Source organism: Bidens hawaiensis, unplaced genomic scaffold (genome assembly GCF_021521415.1).
Source record: "Bidens hawaiensis isolate Kalapana, Puna unplaced genomic scaffold, B.hawaiensis_p1.1 tig00034242_1, whole genome shotgun sequence".
NCBI classification, from domain to species: domain Eukaryota; kingdom Viridiplantae; phylum Streptophyta; class Magnoliopsida; order Asterales; family Asteraceae; genus Bidens; species Bidens hawaiensis.
In genome coordinates this window covers 77,423-96,244 of record NW_027495918.1, presented here as the reverse complement: position 1 = coordinate 96,244, position 18,822 = coordinate 77,423, and the positions used below count along the sequence as shown (strand labels likewise).

Genomic DNA, 18,822 nt, shown 5'->3' with positions numbered 1-18,822 from the left:
ATTAGTGAGCACATCTATTTATAAATTTTTGGTGGTATTATTTATCTTTTAAAAACATATAGGGCGTTTATCAAATTGTGGAATTTACTGAGTACGAGGATGATTTAACTGGTGTCATTTAAAGTTTGATCTTTTTAAAGTAGAACTTAAGAGTTTGAAAAACCACTACACTGCGATTCAAATTAGCGTTTGTTAGCAAAAACATAACTATGATAAATAAACAAATAATGACAAGTAAATACAAAAAAACGTAGTGTGTGTGAGAGAGAGAACATAAAATACAATTATATATTTTAAAAGTCATATGACGGGGGATTTAGAAAATTAAATACAATATTCGGTACGGATGTAACTTGATTTTAAAATTTCCAATCCATGTTTTGAATTCAATTCGATTACGATGTGCAATTTTTTCTAATTTGGCGTAAATAAAACTGCCAATAAATAGGGAGAAGTTCATATGAAAATTAAAAAAATGTTTAAAATTATGAAAATCACATAAACACTTATATATGGTGTTTTGATTGTAATACATAAGGCATTATAACCGTCACGCTTTCTCTTTCTCTCACCGCCTCGATTATTTATAATGCAATATGTAGTTATGTACTAGTGTATCATAGGTTTCGCAACATATTTTAAATTCGGAAAAGAATATATCCTTCTATAAATACTTCATACGGAATCATTTATTTCAATTAAACTTCATGCTTAAAGTAAACATGGCCATAGTTACATCTATGATCAATCAATCACTCCTAGATTTGCTTTAAATAAAATCAACACATTTTCATTAAAAAAACACACATAATCATAACCATAAAATATCACTAACAAGATCTACCCCATTACAATCATAACTCATTGTATCCAACACCAACACCATCACACCATCTTCATCTACTTCATTTGTACACAAATCCTTATTCATCTAATCATCATAACATTAACTGGACCACTGACTACACCTTTTTCCCTACCAACAAATCCAATTTCCCCTTTTAACATTCACAACTGATTCACTACATGAACATGTTTGCATTAGCCAGAATCGGCTGATTAGCCGAAAAATAACTCACTGAGTTGTTCATAAACTCGTCCACAAACTCACCACCCCACCCGTACGGCTCGTCCACATGCATAAAACAAATAATATCATTCAGTGACTGCAGATGGTGGCTCAGCTCTGCCACCTGGACTCTTAACACATGATTCTCAGCCTCCACACTCATATAAAGTTGGTTGGTGATGCTAACACTAGACATCATCTCATTGTTCTCTTTTATGAGTTGACTCACCTGACTCGTCAGATCATCTAGATGTTTTTGCTTTCGCTTTCGAGATCGCCTTGCCGATTCACGATTCGACATCATCCGATTCCGCTTCCTCTGATCCATTATCTGTTGAAGATCTTGTTCCGAACCTGAACTCAATATACCAGAACCAGAACCGCTAGAGGAAGCCATTAGAATATTTTGAACGTGACAAATGAAATATTATTTAGAGTGTTAATTATATATGGAAATATATAGTTTTAAGACTTATAATAATTATAATAGTCTAGTGAAATAAGAGAGCATAAAAATAATCATGAAATGTAATAAAACCAGTAGAGGAAGACAACGGAAAATGATTGAACTAAATGTGTCCTGCGTCTATATGTGGAATTGATCATAAACCCGGAAAGAAACAATTCACTTAGAATCTGAGACATGTATTTCAAACATTAACAACAAAAGGTTGCACATTAATGTTGATTTTTAATAATAACACAACACAGGAGATAGATTGCAAATTGGAAAAAAGATACTTGGGAGTTTTGCAGAATATCAATTGAAAACAATTGATGAAAGAACAGAAAGATGATGATGATGATGATGATGATGATGATCTTAAGGATCTGAGAAAGAGAAGAAGGAGAGGGGGAAGAGACTTGGGAAGAATTATGGGTGGATTTATAGGAAAAATTCATACACCATCAACAAAACAAAAAGGTATGTGTGTATTATTATTATTATTATTATTATTATTATTATTATTATTATTATTAGAAAAGCATTTTACAGAAAAACTCATGGTACTCGTTAATACCCCGCTAACCAATGAATCAAGTAAAGTAATAAAGTATAGCATATGCTATGTCACTTTGTGGTTTTGAAAAGGTTATGGTAGGAAATCAGTGTAAGCAAGATCCAGGACGGGATCTTTTGTTAGCAGTCTTGAATTTATTTGTGAGAGGTTGTGGGTTCGAGTTTCATATGAAGCAATTTGTTTTGGGTTGAGCCATGATGTTTTCTTAGTTGTGGGTTTATCCTGTATGGGTGGACCGGATCACCTTGTTTTGTTTATCGAGTGGAAAGGTGGTCTATTTGTCAGGGTCATGCTGGGTATTTGAGTTTTTGTTGTAAAAAATATATTATGAAGTAATTTTATAAAACGAAGCTTTTTTACTTTATACGATGAATAAGCTTTAAAAGATTTTATAAATGAATAAAATATTAATTTAACTTTATAAATAGGGAATAAAAGGTGAAGGAAAAGAAAGATGGGATGGGGGGGAGACATGTGGGGGCCCGAAACACTGATTACCGTCAAGATCGGCCCAAGAAATAGTTGTATAGATTAATAACTAGTGGTACATTGGGCAAAATCACTTGTATACTTTGCCTTTACTTCAATGTAAATGCCAAAAGCAAAGTTTGTTTTTGCTTAATGAGGGAAATTTCTACATACTTCGTGTAAGTTTTGGAGTTTTTATTGTAATGTAAAAGATTTTTTTTTTCATAATATTGATTATAATTTAAAATTCTTTATATAAGGATTAAGAAAAGCTAACTTTATTTTTTTTAAAGCTAACTTTATAGTACTAATTTATATAAAAGTACTTATTTTTCCCAAAATTAAAGAAAATTTTTATTGAATTATATTAAGATATGGGATTTGATAACCATAGATTTATGAGATTATGTGTTATGGAGGGGGGGGGGGTTGTGAAAATTCTTGTGTACATCATCATTTTTGATGGCCAAACATATCATTACATATGTAGTAATGGGGGCGCCATTGAGACCCTTAGACGTCATTGAAGATTTAAAGGCATTGATGGTCAAACCAACTTTAAATTCAACCAATTAAAATAACCCGCTCACATTTTTCAGGGCCAAACAACATTACATATGAAGTAATGGGGGCGTCATTGAGGATGATGCACCCCTTGGCACCATCGAAATAAAGGGATGAAGGGCATTGATGGTTGGACCAACTACAAATCCAACCAAGCAAAACAACCCACTCACATTTTTGGGTGCCAAACATCATTACATATGAAGTAATGGGGGTGCCATTGAGGATGATGAACCCCTAGGCGCCATCAAAGTAAACGGATGAAGGGCATTGATGGTGGGACCAACTATAAATCACTAATTAAAATACCTCACTCACATTTTTATCGAACCATTGCAACCATTTAATAGGTTAGTTAGTTAATCATCCTTAGCTACATGAGAGTGATGTGACTTTTCGCTAACTAACCTCGTTCCAAAATATTCAGTCTTAATGCTTCACACTAGTGTACACTATATACACATACATTTTATATGATATGGTTTAACGTAAATATGAGTCTGCATGCTTTGATTATTATCTAAATTGAACCTATAATCGATGTGTTGGTATTTAGATATTGGTAATTGATCCGTTTAGGATTTGAATAATTTGGTTAATGAATTCAATATCATTTCAATCAGTAAATCCAAATCTTCACACACATACACATGTACATGTGTTTGTGTGTGTTTTTAAAGATTGATTTTAACGTCATTTCAGTCAAGTTAATTCAATACAAATATATCTATAGTCGAAATATAAAACCAGGTTATAAAACTGCTTTAAATAATTTAGCAAAAAGAAAATTTAAGGATTTAGATTCACATTCACGTTCTTATCGAATGTTTTATACCAAGAAAATGATATACAAACTTAATAAGAGCGTTCTACTTGTGAGTCACGAAGAAACTTTTGAGAATTAAACTTTTAGTAACCTGTTATTATTATAACATTCAACATTTCACGTGTAAAAGAGTGTTTTAATACGCAGAAACCAAAATTTCATTATTGAAATATTATAAAAAAAAAGTTGGTTGATTACAATAAACAAGCTAATTAAACTTTAGTTAAATTGTAATAAATATAGTATGCCGCCAGAAATGTTCTGATGATAAATTGATATTTATCAAAACATTCATTTTATTGGTTTATTGGCCAGATCATTTAAACATCAAATAACGTCATTTTTTTAACGGTAAATTGTTACGCTACAAGGATTGAACAATTGATCAGATTTCACATCTTAACCACTTTATTAAAGTGGGAATGCCATGAAATAATATCATTAAAAGTTTGAGCTTTAAACACACCTAATTTATACTAAAATATAAAAACCATCTACATCTACAATCATGGGCAGATTTAGGATAGGTTGAATGGTTGTCGTGCAACCCTCAACTCTTTTAGCAAAGTACATTTTTAGTGTTAAAAAAAATTAACTCGTACCAAACCTCAAAGGTTCTTCTAAATCCGTCATGGTCTACAATACTAATAAAGAATGATCTCTAAAATACACACACACACATATATATAGGAGAAGTATAAAATGAAAACCCACTTGAGTTGTGAAAACTCTATGTAACATCGTTTTGTTTTTTTTTTGTTACACACGTAATATATGTTGTAACATTTAATACAAAAATCGAAAACTAAAAAAAAATGTTTTGCTATTTTTTAACATTTTTTTACTAATTTTTATATATGTTTTCAGAAGAGAGAAAAAGTTATATTTATATTTTTTATTAACTTTAATTGTGGGTCACAAGTTTCAAACTTTAATTAAAAACATGTGGTTGAGAATGGGTTTATAGAGTTTTCACAACTTAAGTAAGGTTTTTATTTTAACTTTACCATATATATATATACACACGCACGAAATAAAGTAGTAATAAATCTGTAAACAAAATTTTGAAAAAAATATATATATAGTATTCCTTAAAAAGAAATTTTTTTGACAGGAAGAGTTTAAACATACATGAATTTAAATATTTTTACTTGGTTAGAATCTTTTTCCTCCACGATGTTTCCTACCTCGACGGTCCCACGGCAAGAATCCCTAAATAAAAGTAAAGGGGGAAATCTTCACTAAAAAACATGTTTAAAAAAGCTGAAACTGAGATCGACTTAAGATATCGGTAAAGAAAATATCTTTGTATAATTCTATTTTTACTAAAAGAACAAATAAGTTTTTAAAATATATTTTAGCTCGAAAATTCTGTTTGTTCTTCTGCATAGATGGTGTTTGATTTTATGGGCGCATGTCTTTTTATTTAAGAAGATGTGTAATCAGGTTTTTAACTTTTTATTTGTGAAGAGGAGGTTGAGTCGGCGGAACATTTGATTGTGTCATGTCAATTCGCGCAATCGACATGGAACATCATTTCTATGTGGTGCAAGGTGCCTCCAATCTATGTGGGTTCAACTAGAGGCGTGTTGGACTTGCATAACTTTTCCTCGTTACCTCCACGGAAAGCAAAAATGTCTCGTACGGTATTTCTTATGACGATTTGGTGCTTGTGGAGGGCAAGGAATTCATTGGTATTTGAAAGGAAGACGATCAATATTTATAGGGTCATTGGTGAAATAAAAGCATTGCGCTTCTTGTGAGTGAAAAATAGATCAAAGAATATGAGTTTAACTTGCGAGAGTTGGAGGGGTTTTAATTTTATTATGCAAACGGGGTTACATATATATGTCACCATGGCATATCTATTCAGGTGTTTGGGTGTAATATGATGTTGCTATTATATTGTAGCATCTTTGATTTAATACAATGATACCCTTTTTGTAGGTCTATCAAAAAAAATATATATGTGAGTAACCAGGTGGGGCGTAAGCAAGCTAAGAAGCTAGTAACTACTAAAGATTAGCTTGTTAAAAGCTAGAATTGAGTCGAGCTCAAACTTGAGCTTGCGGCTCTATTAAAAAAAACGAGTTTGAACCCGAACTTACTCTATATGACCAGGCTTTTGATACTAAACCGGTCTTTTATTTGTATAAGTTTTGTTTAATTTATTAGTTATATATTTACACGATACTATTATATATAAAATGATTAATTCAAAGTACTATGTTTTAGATATGATATTATGTGTGCACACTAGTTTTGATTCTTATCACGCATTAATAATTTATGCAATCTTTGATACTTATGGTAAGTTGTGACAATTTGTCCCTCCCTCTAACTGCAACTAGTGCAGGTGAACACGTGATGTACATTCGCCTTGTCACTCGCCTTGCCTTAGTCTTGAAGTATTATTTTTTTTCACCTTATATAATTTATATTCAAAAATTCAACAAAGTTATACATATATGGATTCAAATAAAATATTATACGTTTAAAACTTATTTTTAAAAATTGTTTGATTTACATGTATATGCTCTTAAATACATCAAGGTGTTTCGTTATATATGTATAATAATAAATTCATCAACAGCAAATATAGACAAAACGACCACAAGATCCAAAATGAGTCACAAAAGGCATACTTCAAGGAATACAACCAAGTTTTCAAACTTGTATTAGTCTGGGATATTTTTCTACATAGTTTAACGTGGGCAGTAAGTGGTTCAAAAAAAGGATGCCCAACACACCCGATCGGACGACTAGCAGGTTGTAGTTTTACTTTACCTTGGTTTGCTAGTACTTTTAAATATTTAAATATACTTTAAAATTATATTATGTAGTATTTTAAAATTTATGTTACGTATTTTTATTAATTAAAGTTAAAAAAATGTTTAATAATTGTTAATAAAATTTAATTAATTAAATGTTCATTAAAACATAAATGGTGTGGCACATGTGGAAAGTGAAACCACGCCCCATTTTTTTTGGCTTCGTCTGAAAATAATATGAAAATGAGGTGGCGTTCATGTAGCATATTCCACATCCCATGGACCATACCACCGCACCTCCATTGTCTTATATATATTTTTAAAAATAAAGTAAATGGTTTTAAGTTGGTAGTTAAATGGTTCTTTCCAATTGTGTAGTTTTCATCTATACTCACCTTATAGTTCCGAAATAAAGCATATGCAAAATAAAGCATGCATATTTCTATACAATAAATCGATTAGTGGTGTGAAGAGGTAGGTCCCAGCAGAGCCCAGTTGGACCCGCAAGACTCAACTTAAACAGGGACGTCTGCGCAGAGACCAACTGGATCCGCAGGACCAACCATGCTCAGAGAAGTGACGTCCTTACGCGCAGTATGCAAGCTGGTCCCGCAGGAAATGCCTCCCATGGTGAAGGACTCCGCCTGTTCCCGCAGCCTCGGATACAAGCCATGAGGGAAGGCCACCCGCGCAGCATGGCTACACGCACTAGGTACTTAGCTCTCGATCATTCAGTGTCACCTGAAGGAATGAGCAAAGCCGGGAGCAATCCCGCACAGAGGCGGGAGGGGGAATACTCCCGCCCAAATAAGCCAGTCTATACTGAAGGACCTTTCACTGTACCTGACGAGGTATGGGCGAAAGATCTGATCAGGGATACGACAGCTCACTGATACAGTATGGCGAGCAGCATGCTCCTGTACTGTATCACTATTAAGCCGCTGCCTACTCACCAACTACTGTCATACCACGTGTGTAGCCGGCAGTTGGTGGAAAGGGAATAGTATACAGCAGGCCTGGTCGCTATCAGCCGCTGCCTACCCACCAACTACCAGCAGGGCACGTGCGTAGGCTACTGTTGATGAACAGGAACACTGTTGCAGCCGGCCATACCTCCTTGGAAACCTACCTTCGGCTATAAATACCCCAAATGGTATGATCATCAAAGGATAACATATCTTACTACATTATCATCATATTATACCTGATATCTGCTCTAGCAATCTCTTAATATACTTTTATATTTAAAGAGCAATCTAGTCTGATTCTCACGCCGGAGGGTGGTCACAAGGAGGAACCCCCCCCCCCTTCTCAGTGACGAGCTCACGGTGTCTGTTTTGCAGGTTATCAGAAGAACCATCTTCCAAGGGTCTAACCCCTCGTGGGAAACAGCTATCCAACCCCCAGGTTACCAGTAATCTGCCCGGGGTCCGGTTAGTGTTTCTTCATTGGCGCCATCCGTGCATAAAGCTAGAACTTTATTTTTCTCCAGTTTTTTCAAACTTCTGCAAAGATGGTTAGAGAAATTCCGGTAACCATAACCCCTGCTACTAGGGGGAATACCGGCAACACAGTTTTTACAAACACTACCCCGGCTACCGAAGCCGGGGCAAGCGAAGTAAATTTTACGAACACTACCCCACTTACCAAAGCAGGGGCAAGTGCAGTAAATGATCGCCTACTGGGATCCACTGATACCCAGGTTGAGAAACGAAGACTCCCCCGCCAAACTCTCGATGAAGTTAAGGCATGGGCGGAGGCACGACAAAAGGAATTCCAGGCTGAGTTGGACGAACGCTTGCGTTCCGTGCAACAGGCCGACGAATTCGAATACTGGGAGGATGACTCGGAGGAATCCGACTCCGACGCGAACCCTCGCCATAGGGCAAAAGGGAAGCATAAGGAAACGGAATCCCAACCGAAAAGGCATTTTGGACAAGCCTTCAAACCAAAAAGCACAGGTGGAAGTCCACGAGACTTCTCTAAAACGTTCAGACCAAACGTTGCAAATGCAGGAACGTCCAAATTTGCGAGGGACATTGCTGAGGCAATCGCCCCAAAGAGTGCCAAACAAATGCCCAACATAGGCACATATGACGGTATATCTGATCCAGACGATCATTTGAACAGGTTCATAGCAGGGGCAACCGTCAGCAATTGGACGGAACCCACGTGGTGTTACATGTTCCAAATGACGCTGGTTGGGGCTGCTAGAGCATGGTTCGATCGTCTACCGGTCAACCACATCTACGACTGGGCAGACTTCCAACAGAAGTTTAGCCAACACTTCAGCCAGCAACGGAAGTATACCGAGGAGCAATGGACAATCCTCAAATGCATACGAGAGGAGGACGAATCTCTGCCAAACTTCATCACTCGCTTCAACTCAAAGAAGCTAAGTTTGGGCAATATCAGTGAAGATCTTGTTCGCGCTGCCTTCATCCAGGGCGCACATGACCCAGAGCTCATCCGCACCCTAACGGGTAAAGATGGCATGCCATCCACATGGGATGGCATCATGACAGCAGCAAAACGCTATGCGGAAACAGAGAAACAACTGGGTAGAGATCTCCCACAGAGCACAAACCTCTACACCCAGAGGACGAGAGAAGACAACGTCCTCACCGCCCGATTAAATAAAAAACGAAAGCTAGGCATCTGGCAGTCAAGGGTAAACTTTGACACCTCATCCGGCTTGCAAAATCGGTTGGGCGGAAGGGATAATGTACAGTCGCACCGGAACTCCAGATGGACGCCACTCACCAAAAGCGTCACTGAGATATTCGCCACTGAAGGGCTCCCATGGCCAAAACCGCCAATAATCCGACATCGTCACGATGCAGATCGGAGCAAATACTGTGACTTTCACAAGACAAAGGGCCACAACACTGAAGAATGCATAGATGTAAAAGATATGGTCGAAGCATTTGTCAGAGATGGGACGCTCGCGCACCTCGTGGCGTAATAAAGGCTGAGCAGGCGGGTGTGTATAGAACCCCAGCTGGGGAAAACACGAATCAATTCCAGCTTCAAAATCGAGACTACATGCTGCGTAAAGAACGAGATCCCGAACCAGGTGCGTATCGGCTCGATGGCACTCCCATCCCGACAAGGAAGGGAGCTCATTTACACAGTTTGCATGTAAATCAATTCCAATTTGTAAAGAAAAGGCCAAGAGCCACTTCTAATGGAAATGATTCTCTTAAGAATATCGAAGCTGATGATTTTACATTTAATACTTTTCTGGACACTAATATGCCGGTTTTCACCGCATAATTACGTGAAGTCATTGCATGGGAAGGCGGTCCTACCCGCCCGAACCCAATAACGTGACAAACCTTCACGCAGGTCAGTTGAAGGGGAAAAAAAAAAGTTCAGCACCCAAAAATTAAAGTGCCGGTCTATCCGCATGAATCATTAAGGAAACTGAATAATAACCTATCAACAACCGCGCGTCGAACGGTTAAAACTATCCAACACTGGTGACGGCATTCACATTACGTGAAGTCGTTGCGTGGGAAAGCGGTCTTACCCGCACGAACCCAATAACGTGGCAAACTTTCACGCAGGTCAGTTGAAGGAGTTCAATTATTCCATTAAATGAAAGTGCCGGTCTATCCGCATGAATCATGAAAGGAAAATGAACACTAACCTATCGACAACCGCGCGTCGAACGGTTCAAAACAAAATTCTTATAAAGGTAAGAAAAACCTACACGCAGGTCAGATAAGGGTAAAGTTTTGCCATCCTACTAAGTGCAAGTGACGGTTCTACCCGCACAATCACGAAAGAGGAAGCAAAACTTCACACCTATTATCAACCACGTTCAAAGGTTAACTTATCCTCAAAAGGTAAGAAAAACCTACACGCAGGTCAGATAAGGGTAAAGTTTTGCCATCCTACTAAGTGCAAGTGACGGTTCTACCCGCACAATCACGAAAGAGGAAGCAAAACTTCACACCTATTATCAACCACGTTCAAAGGTTAACTTATCCTCAGAAAGTAAGAAAAACCAGCACGCAGGTTAGATAAAAGTTAAAGTTTAGCCATCCTACCAAGTGCAAGTGACGGTTCTACCCGCACAATCACGAAGGAGGAAGCGAAACTTTAACCCACTATCAACCACGTTCAAAGGTTCTTATTCTAAACACTTGGAAAATTGCTAATTTAAACTAAGTATGCAAGTCATAAGTTTATAAAGCAAGGAACCCAAAGAAGGAAATAACAATCTTATACGCAAAAAGATTAATATTTCAAGAATATATTACAAGAATGGCCGGGTAACTACCCGCCTAAAAGAAAAAATAAAAAACTATACAAGTCTTAGCAATGGGAAGGGATCTTCAGGATCAAGCCTCAGGGCCGCTACCACTTGGACCCGCTCCGTCAGAACGGGGTGGTTCGAGGAACGCTTTGAGGACAGCTAACCCATCATCAGCAGCAGCTACTTCGTCCACCTTCTCCACCACTGGATGCGGGAAGGCGGCGTATTGGTTCAATGCTTGGTCATAAATGGCTTCAGTATCCACATTGAACAAAGGGAAGTTGGAAGGCGGGACGCCTTTCTCAACAAACCCTAGACCAAGCATGAAGCCGGCCTTTTCCCCATCATCATGAGAAGCGTTGAGGGCTGCGGTCATAGCATCATCGTAAGAGGTCTCTGAAAAGACCCGACGCACAACCTACAAAGAAAACACAAGTATTAGAACCTTTTCTTACAAAAGAAATGCGTAAAGATAAATCTAAACATACCTGAGGCAACGCTTCTCGAAGAAGCCATCGGAGGGCAGCTTGAGCTTCGGTATGGGCGCGTTCTGTAACACCCCGACCAAAGGCGGATTATACATCGGGGCGCCACATATTGTTTCATTACTCGTGACACTATTGGTGTCAATATTTATTAATACACATTTTATCGCGCACGCGCAGCGGGGAAAATAAAGAACATAAATTAAACATAAATCAATATATTATAAATTATAACATTCAAACAACATTAACTTGTCTTGATACATTTTAATTCTAGGTCCAAAAGTAAAAACGTCCTACGTGTCCACAAGCTCCAAAACAGCTACTGCAAACCTGAACATGTGTTAAAATAAACGTCAAACACTTGCGTGTTGGTGAGAAATCAAGTTTAATAGATAATCATAGATAATCACAGTAAATCTGCGCGCAACACGTGTATGTCTAGAGTTTAACAAGGGTGTAATCAGATTGTGATCAAGCCTAAGATAGTTCATAGATCATAGTTCAATCCATGCTCCCAATTGAGCATAAAAACGAGAAAACATCTGTGCAAGTGTAAACAAAGAAAACCGTAAACGATAGGTCTCCCGTGTTCAACTAATGGTACCAACGGAACTGCGGAATAGGCCGAACAAAGCGGTTAATGATACACACATACAAATAAACAGCCAAGTAAACGTCCTCAACACATGGGATACTGCGCGACTAAAGTTCATAAACAAATTTAAGACTCAAGTTTTGTATGAACACATGAACATCCCAAAGCATTTAAAATAAAAAGGGATTAGATACGAGATAACTCACTTGATAAACGATGCAGTGATAGATAAAGCAAGAACCAACTTTTAAACAAGCAAAGTTAACCTATAATTAAAGATTATTGTTTTAACGATTGGTTTTAAGTCTTGATTATAAGTTAGCATAATTAATAAGTAAACTATTATATATAATATATATTACCGGAAAAGCAGGAAGAACAAGGAGGAAGACGGAGGCAGAGAGGAAGACGGCAGAGAGAGCAAGGAGCAAGAGAACAGGAGAGATTAAGTGTTTTGTGTGTGATGTGTTATGAAATATTATTATTATTTATAGAAAAACCCTAGGAGACATAATCCCTAGAAAAGGGGAAAAGATCTCAAAAAGCAAAAGATTCCAAAAGCAAAAGATATTAAAAGATATGGCAGCTGCAGGGGGCAAGATAAAGCTGTCAGGGAACAGTAAAAAAAGCATGGGCGGATCAGATAAAGGTACTGGATAAAGCTTGGCAAAAGCAGATCTCAAAAGATAATGTCAGTCACTTTTTCTACCAACCAATGGGGGTTGGTACGCATGCTGCGCCGAAAGTAACTATTCAGACATTAGATAGGTTAGGTCAACAGCACAGAAGATAAGACAACACAAAAGCAAACGGCTAGATTAAACAGAAGATACAAGGGTTAAGCGCGGGAAGGCTGAGTGCGCGAGCGCGAAGGCTGGCACAACAATCCTTAGCGTACTGCGGGAAGAATCACAAATCCTTAGCGTGCTGCATGAAGAACAAGAATTCTAAGCGCATCGCGGGAAGAACATACATTCTTAGCGCATTGCGGGAAGAACATGCATTCTTAGCGCGCTGCGAGAAGAGTTCTCTTCACGCATCGCAGGAACAAGATGTCTTCACGCAGGCTTCCATGTAAGGAGTCTGGCGCGTGGAGCTGCAGACATCCTTAGGCGGGAAGAACCAAAGGACAAGCAAAGAGGAGGGAAACAAGGCGTAAGGGCGGGGCGGCGACAAGAGGGAAAAGAAGGCGGAAAGAGAGAAGGAAGAGGGACGGGACGGCGGAAAGAAAGAGAGAGAGAGGCGGGAAGGAAAATATATATTATTATTAAAAGTAAAATATAAGTATAAATATTAAATAATAAAAGAGAGATCGGGTCAGAGAAACGGGTACCTGGGTCGGGTCGGATCGGGGCAGATGTCCCACGTTCGGCTTCGCTCTTGTTAAGGTTGGCAAGTAAAACTTCCTTAGCGGCAGCCTCTTCGACGCCCTTAAGCTTCCGCTGGGTCTGGTCAAGCACCCCCCTTTGGTCCAGGATTTCCTGGAGTTTCTTGGCATCTTCCATTGCCAAGGCATCATGAGCGCGTTGGAGAGCCTCTAATTTGGCCTTGAGCTCCTCATTCTCCACACGCAAAGGCTCAGCAACGGCTTCAGCCTTGGCAGCCCTCTCGGTTGCGTTTCGCGCAGTCTCCCTGGCCAACCGAAGCTGTTCATTCACAGCTTGGGCAGCCTTGGAGCGGGCCTCGAGTCGCGCCTGAACTTCAACCTCGCGGGCCTTGAAGGCCTTCTCCTTGTCGGCGGCAGCTGCCGCCAGCTGTTGGTTCTCCTCCCGAAGAGCACGCGCCTCAGATATGTCCTTGGCATGAGCTGCTTTCAACTTGTCGTTTTCACGACAAAGCAGCTCGACGCGCGGCTGCATCCGGGCCTGGAGAACCCGAAGCTCATTAGTTAGCCTACCCTCCTGGTAGCTAACCATGGCTTCCCCCAACGCGCCCGGAGGAGCAGCGTGGCGAACCCAGTCCACGCACTCCACGGGTGTGCGAAGGGTTGTTCCTCGGCGTATGTTCCATCGAGGAACATACACTTCATTGGAATCCGACACTGCAAAAGAAACAAAAGCAGTAAGGAAAAGATGATGAAAAACATAAGGGAAAAAGAAAGGAACCCTACGCACCTGTAGGGTCAATGACAGGCCGATAGCCGCCAAACCCATCACCTGAACCTAAAGGAAATCCATCCAACAGGTCAGGCAGACGGGAAGGTGGCAAAGATCGGCGTGAAGCCCTGCGCGTACCTGATGGTCCGGACATTGGTGCCGGTGGCGCAGGCATGGTGGCAGCCGCCGTGGTCGCCGTCGTTGTCTCCGCCGCGGTCGCCGCCTCCTTAAAAGCAGCAGTAACCGCCGGTTCCGTGAAGGATGCTGTAAAAATCGCACTCACGGCCGGCGGTGACGTCATCTCGGCCGGAACAGTTGGCTCGACGGAACGACCAACTGGACCAGCGGATGCAGGCGCAGGCGACTGGGTCGACGCCTCAGGAAGGCTGACCGAGCCTACCATCATTGGCAAGGAAGTACTCCCCTGCGTTTCACCCAGGATTGCGTCAACATCCACGCCTGCACAAAGAAGAAAGTGTTAAAAGAAAATTATTGACAAATCTACAAAGGCATTATGATTATACTTACGGGTTTTCTTGACCCTGAACGTACGGACGGGCGGGGAGGAACCCGATGGAGCCGGCCTCTTGGTACCGGTCACCGTCGTCTTCGTTGGTTCTCCGGAGGTAACGGTCGCAGTGGTCTTCTCACCACCGGGCTTCCCCGCCACCTCTTCACTATCTGACTCCGTGTCAGATAGAACCACTGGATCAGCTGTGGCCTTCTCCTTCCCCTTCACGCCGGCAGCAGTCTTTTTCTTCCGCACCAACGGAGGACCTTCTGCGGATTCCTCAGAAGAAGAAATGTCAAGAACTCCAGCAGCAGGCACAGCATTGAGGGGTTCAGGGTAGAAGATAGGCTTACCAGGCCGTCGGTGGCTCAGGATCTCTTGGCCCGGCGGGTAAACCTCCACGAACCGACACGCAGTTTGCTCTAGGATGGGCAACTCGTTCTCGTCCAGAGCACGAGTACCCATCCGTGCGGGACCATCTTCCTCCCGCGGATTCAGGAGCGACTGTAGGTCGTTCCCCTCTGAAATAAACAGGAAAGTTAGAAAAAAGTCAAAATCAACAAAAAGAAACAAGACATACCATAAGGGACAGAGTTCGAACCATATTCAAGGACAATCGGAACCTTCTGCGCATTCGCCGCCTTCCACACTCGGCTCATCCCCAGCATTACCATCGCTGACTCCGGAAAACGGAAAACCGGGGATTGGACCCGGGATATCTTCGAGAACCATTCCGCCTCCTCGTAGTTGAGGGCGTGAAGGCTCTGAAGTGCCTGGCCGTTCTTGAACTTCATGGCAATGGGAATGGCGCGAGCGGATATGAAGAAGAACTCTCTTCTCCACGAGCGAAGACTCCGCTCGGTGGTACAAATCTTTAAACCCTTAATCCGGGTTGTAAGACTGTACCACCCCTGGATGCACCTCCAAGTGTAGAAGGTCATCAGGCGGTCCACATGGGGCTCGATGCCCAGAATCCGGCACACCCACTCAAAATGACGAATCTTGGCGATCGCCATGGGGTGCAGCTCGGTCAAATGAACGCTGTGCCTCTCAAGGACACGGTACACAAACTTTGTCAACGGGAACCTAAGGTTCCCGTAGACAAAGAATGCAGCATAAACCCCGATCTTGCCACTAGGGGCATCGTACACAGTATGGTGGGGTTCAGGAAACTCAGGCTCGAGAGACTCGAGCATGAACTTCCTGACGATATACTGGTACAGATCGACAGGAAGAGAACACTGGCACTCGCCAGCAGTCTTCTGATCGTCGGCATCATGAGAAGACATTTTTGCAGAAAGAGAAGTGATTTCGGGAAAATGCTTGCCTGAAAAAGGGGAGTATTTGCCGGAAATCACTAAGAAGAAGAAGAAGAAAGGTGAAAGTGTGAATTACAAATAACCCTCTTCCCCTTTATATAGTAATCGCAATTAATGCGGTGAATTTAATGCGGAGGAGAGAGAAATCAAAGGTGCAATGAAACTATGACACGTGGCAAAAAGCAGGCTGGCAACAGCTGTTGAAAGGACGTGTGCCAGTAATTTCGCGGCCACGCGCCCGAAAAATCACGCCCACGCGCCTGAAAAAGCGACTGGAATGACCATGTTCTGTCACGTCACCATAACTTCCTGCACGTCCTGACACAGTCAGAAGAAACCGTCACACGACGTTTCAGAGGTTTGGACTGTTCTTATCTTTCCACCAACTCTTCGAATTTCAAAATTCAAAATTTAAAAAATATTAAAAAGTAAGCGGGAAAATACCCCTTACCCCTTGGCAAACAAGTAACCGTTAGACGGATGCGGGCACAGTGTAAAGGCAAAACCCTCCACATACCTAGCACCCGCAGGGAATTGAAGCCAAGTAAACCTTGGCAAACAAGTAACCGTTAGACGGATGCGGGTACAGTGTAAAGGCAAAACCCTTCACATACCTAGCACCCGCAGGGAATTAAAGCCAAGTAAACCCTGGCGAACAAGTAACCGTTAGACGAATGCGGGTACAGTGTAAAGGCAAAACCCTTCACATACCTAGCACCCGCAGGGAATTGAAGCCAAAACCTTGGCAAACAAGTAACCGTTAGACGGATGCGGGTACAGTGTAAAGGCAAAACCCTTCACATACCTAGCACCCGCAGGGAATTGAAGCCAAGTAAACCCTGGCGAACAAGTAACCGTTAGACGAATGCGGGTACAGTGTAAAGGCAAAACCCTTCACGTACCTAGCACCCGCAGGGAATTGAAGCCAAATATTCCTCGGCAACCAAGTAACTATAAGACAGGCGCGGATACAGTGTAAAGGCAAAACCCTTCACGTACCTAGCACCTGCCGGGAATTGACGCTAGGAATACCTTGGAAGTAAAGTAACCGTAAGACGAGCGCTGGTACAGTGTTAAGGCAAAACCCTTCACATACCTAGCGCTCCGCTGGGAATTGAAACCAGGAAGGATCTTCTGGGCAATGCTTGCGGAAACGGAAATAACATCCCCGCATAGCGGGAACATTGAGAACTACGTTGTTTGAAGCGCCAGGATGGAATTGGTGGTTTTAACATAATTGATCACTATGTTCAAAACTACCAAAACCTCATGGAGAATCCACACAACTGGGACTCAATGCTCCTGACTTGCGAGGAGGTTACAGACCTACCCGCATCATACCCAAAGACCAAGCAGGAAACTCGGGCATTTCTGCAAGTGACAAGGACTTCCCATGGAAAACCTTACAAAACCCTTTTCAAAACCCTTTGCTTAAGTCCAAAAGTTCACCTCACTTTATTAAACACGCATGAGAAGAACATTGGACTGGGGGGACTTGAAGAGGTAGGTCCCAGCAGAGCCCAGTTGGACCCGCAAGACTCAACTTAAACAGGGACGTCTGCGCAGAGACCAACTGGATCCGCAGGACCAACCATGCTCAGAGAAGTGACGTCCTTACGCGCAGTATGCAAGCTGGTCCCGCAGGAAATGCCTCCCATGGTGAAGGACTCCGCCTGTTCCCGCAGCCTCGGATACAAGCCATGAGGGAAGGCCACCCGCGCAGCATGGCTACACGCACTAGGTACTTAGCTCTCGATCATTCAGTGTCACCTGAAGGAATGAGCAAAGCCGGGAGCAATCCCGCACAGAGGCGGGAGGGGGAATACTCCCGCCCAAATAAGCCAGTCTATACTGAAGGACCTTTCACTGTACCTGACGAGGTATGGGCGAAAGATCTGATCAGGGATACGACAGCTCACTGATACAGTATGGCGAGCAGCATGCTCCTGTACTGTATCACTATTAAGCCGCTGCCTACTCACCAACTACTGTCATACCACGTGTGTAGCCGGCAGTTGGTGGAAAGGGAATAGTATACAGCAGGCCTGGTCGCTATCAGCCGCTGCCTACCCACCAACTACCAGCAGGGCACGTGCGTAGGCTACTGTTGATGAACAGGAACACTGTTGCAGCCGGCCATACCTCCTTGGAAACCTACCTTCGGCTATAAATACCCCAAATGGTATGATCATCAAAGGATAACATATCTTACTACATTATCATCATATTATACCTGATATCTGCTCTAGCAATCTCTTAATATACTTTTATATTTAAAGAGCAATCTAGTCTGATTCTCACGCCGGAGGGTGGTCACAAGGAGGAACCCCCCCCTTCTCAGTGACGAGCTCACGGTGTCTGTTTTGCAGGTTATCAGAAGAACCATCTTCCAAGGGTCTAACCCCTCGTGGGAAACAGCTATCCAACCCCCAGGTTACCAGTAATCTGCCCGGGGTCCGGTTAGTGTTTCTTCATGGTGTGATCTTTACCTACCGTGCACCTTAACTCGTTTGTTTTTGGTACTTTAAAAAAGTGACATCCTAGATTTCTATTTTCAAAACCGTAGGTTCCCATAGTCTTATTATCGTATAAAATAAGCCTATTGAAACAAGCTAACTTAATAAAGACACATCCACTCTTTTCTAAAATCCGACATCTTAAAATTCTATCGCAACAAGTGTTTTACTTTGTACTTTTGTAGCACATGACAACGACATATTGACATAACGGTAATACTTAACATAAGATCTACGGTATAAGCTTTAACTCATACGGTGCATAACAACTAATAGGTTTAACACATCAATTAGCACATGTTACAAGCAAACC

At 41.5% G+C, this 18,822-nt stretch overlaps 1 pseudogene; it reads right to left on the bottom strand.

Moving 5' to 3' along the window:
* Positions 1–1,022: 1,022 nt before the first annotated feature.
* Positions 1,023–1,466, bottom strand: LOC143585965 (bZIP transcription factor 44 pseudogene; annotated as a pseudogene).
* Between the last annotated feature and the right edge of the window lie 17,356 nt (positions 1,467–18,822).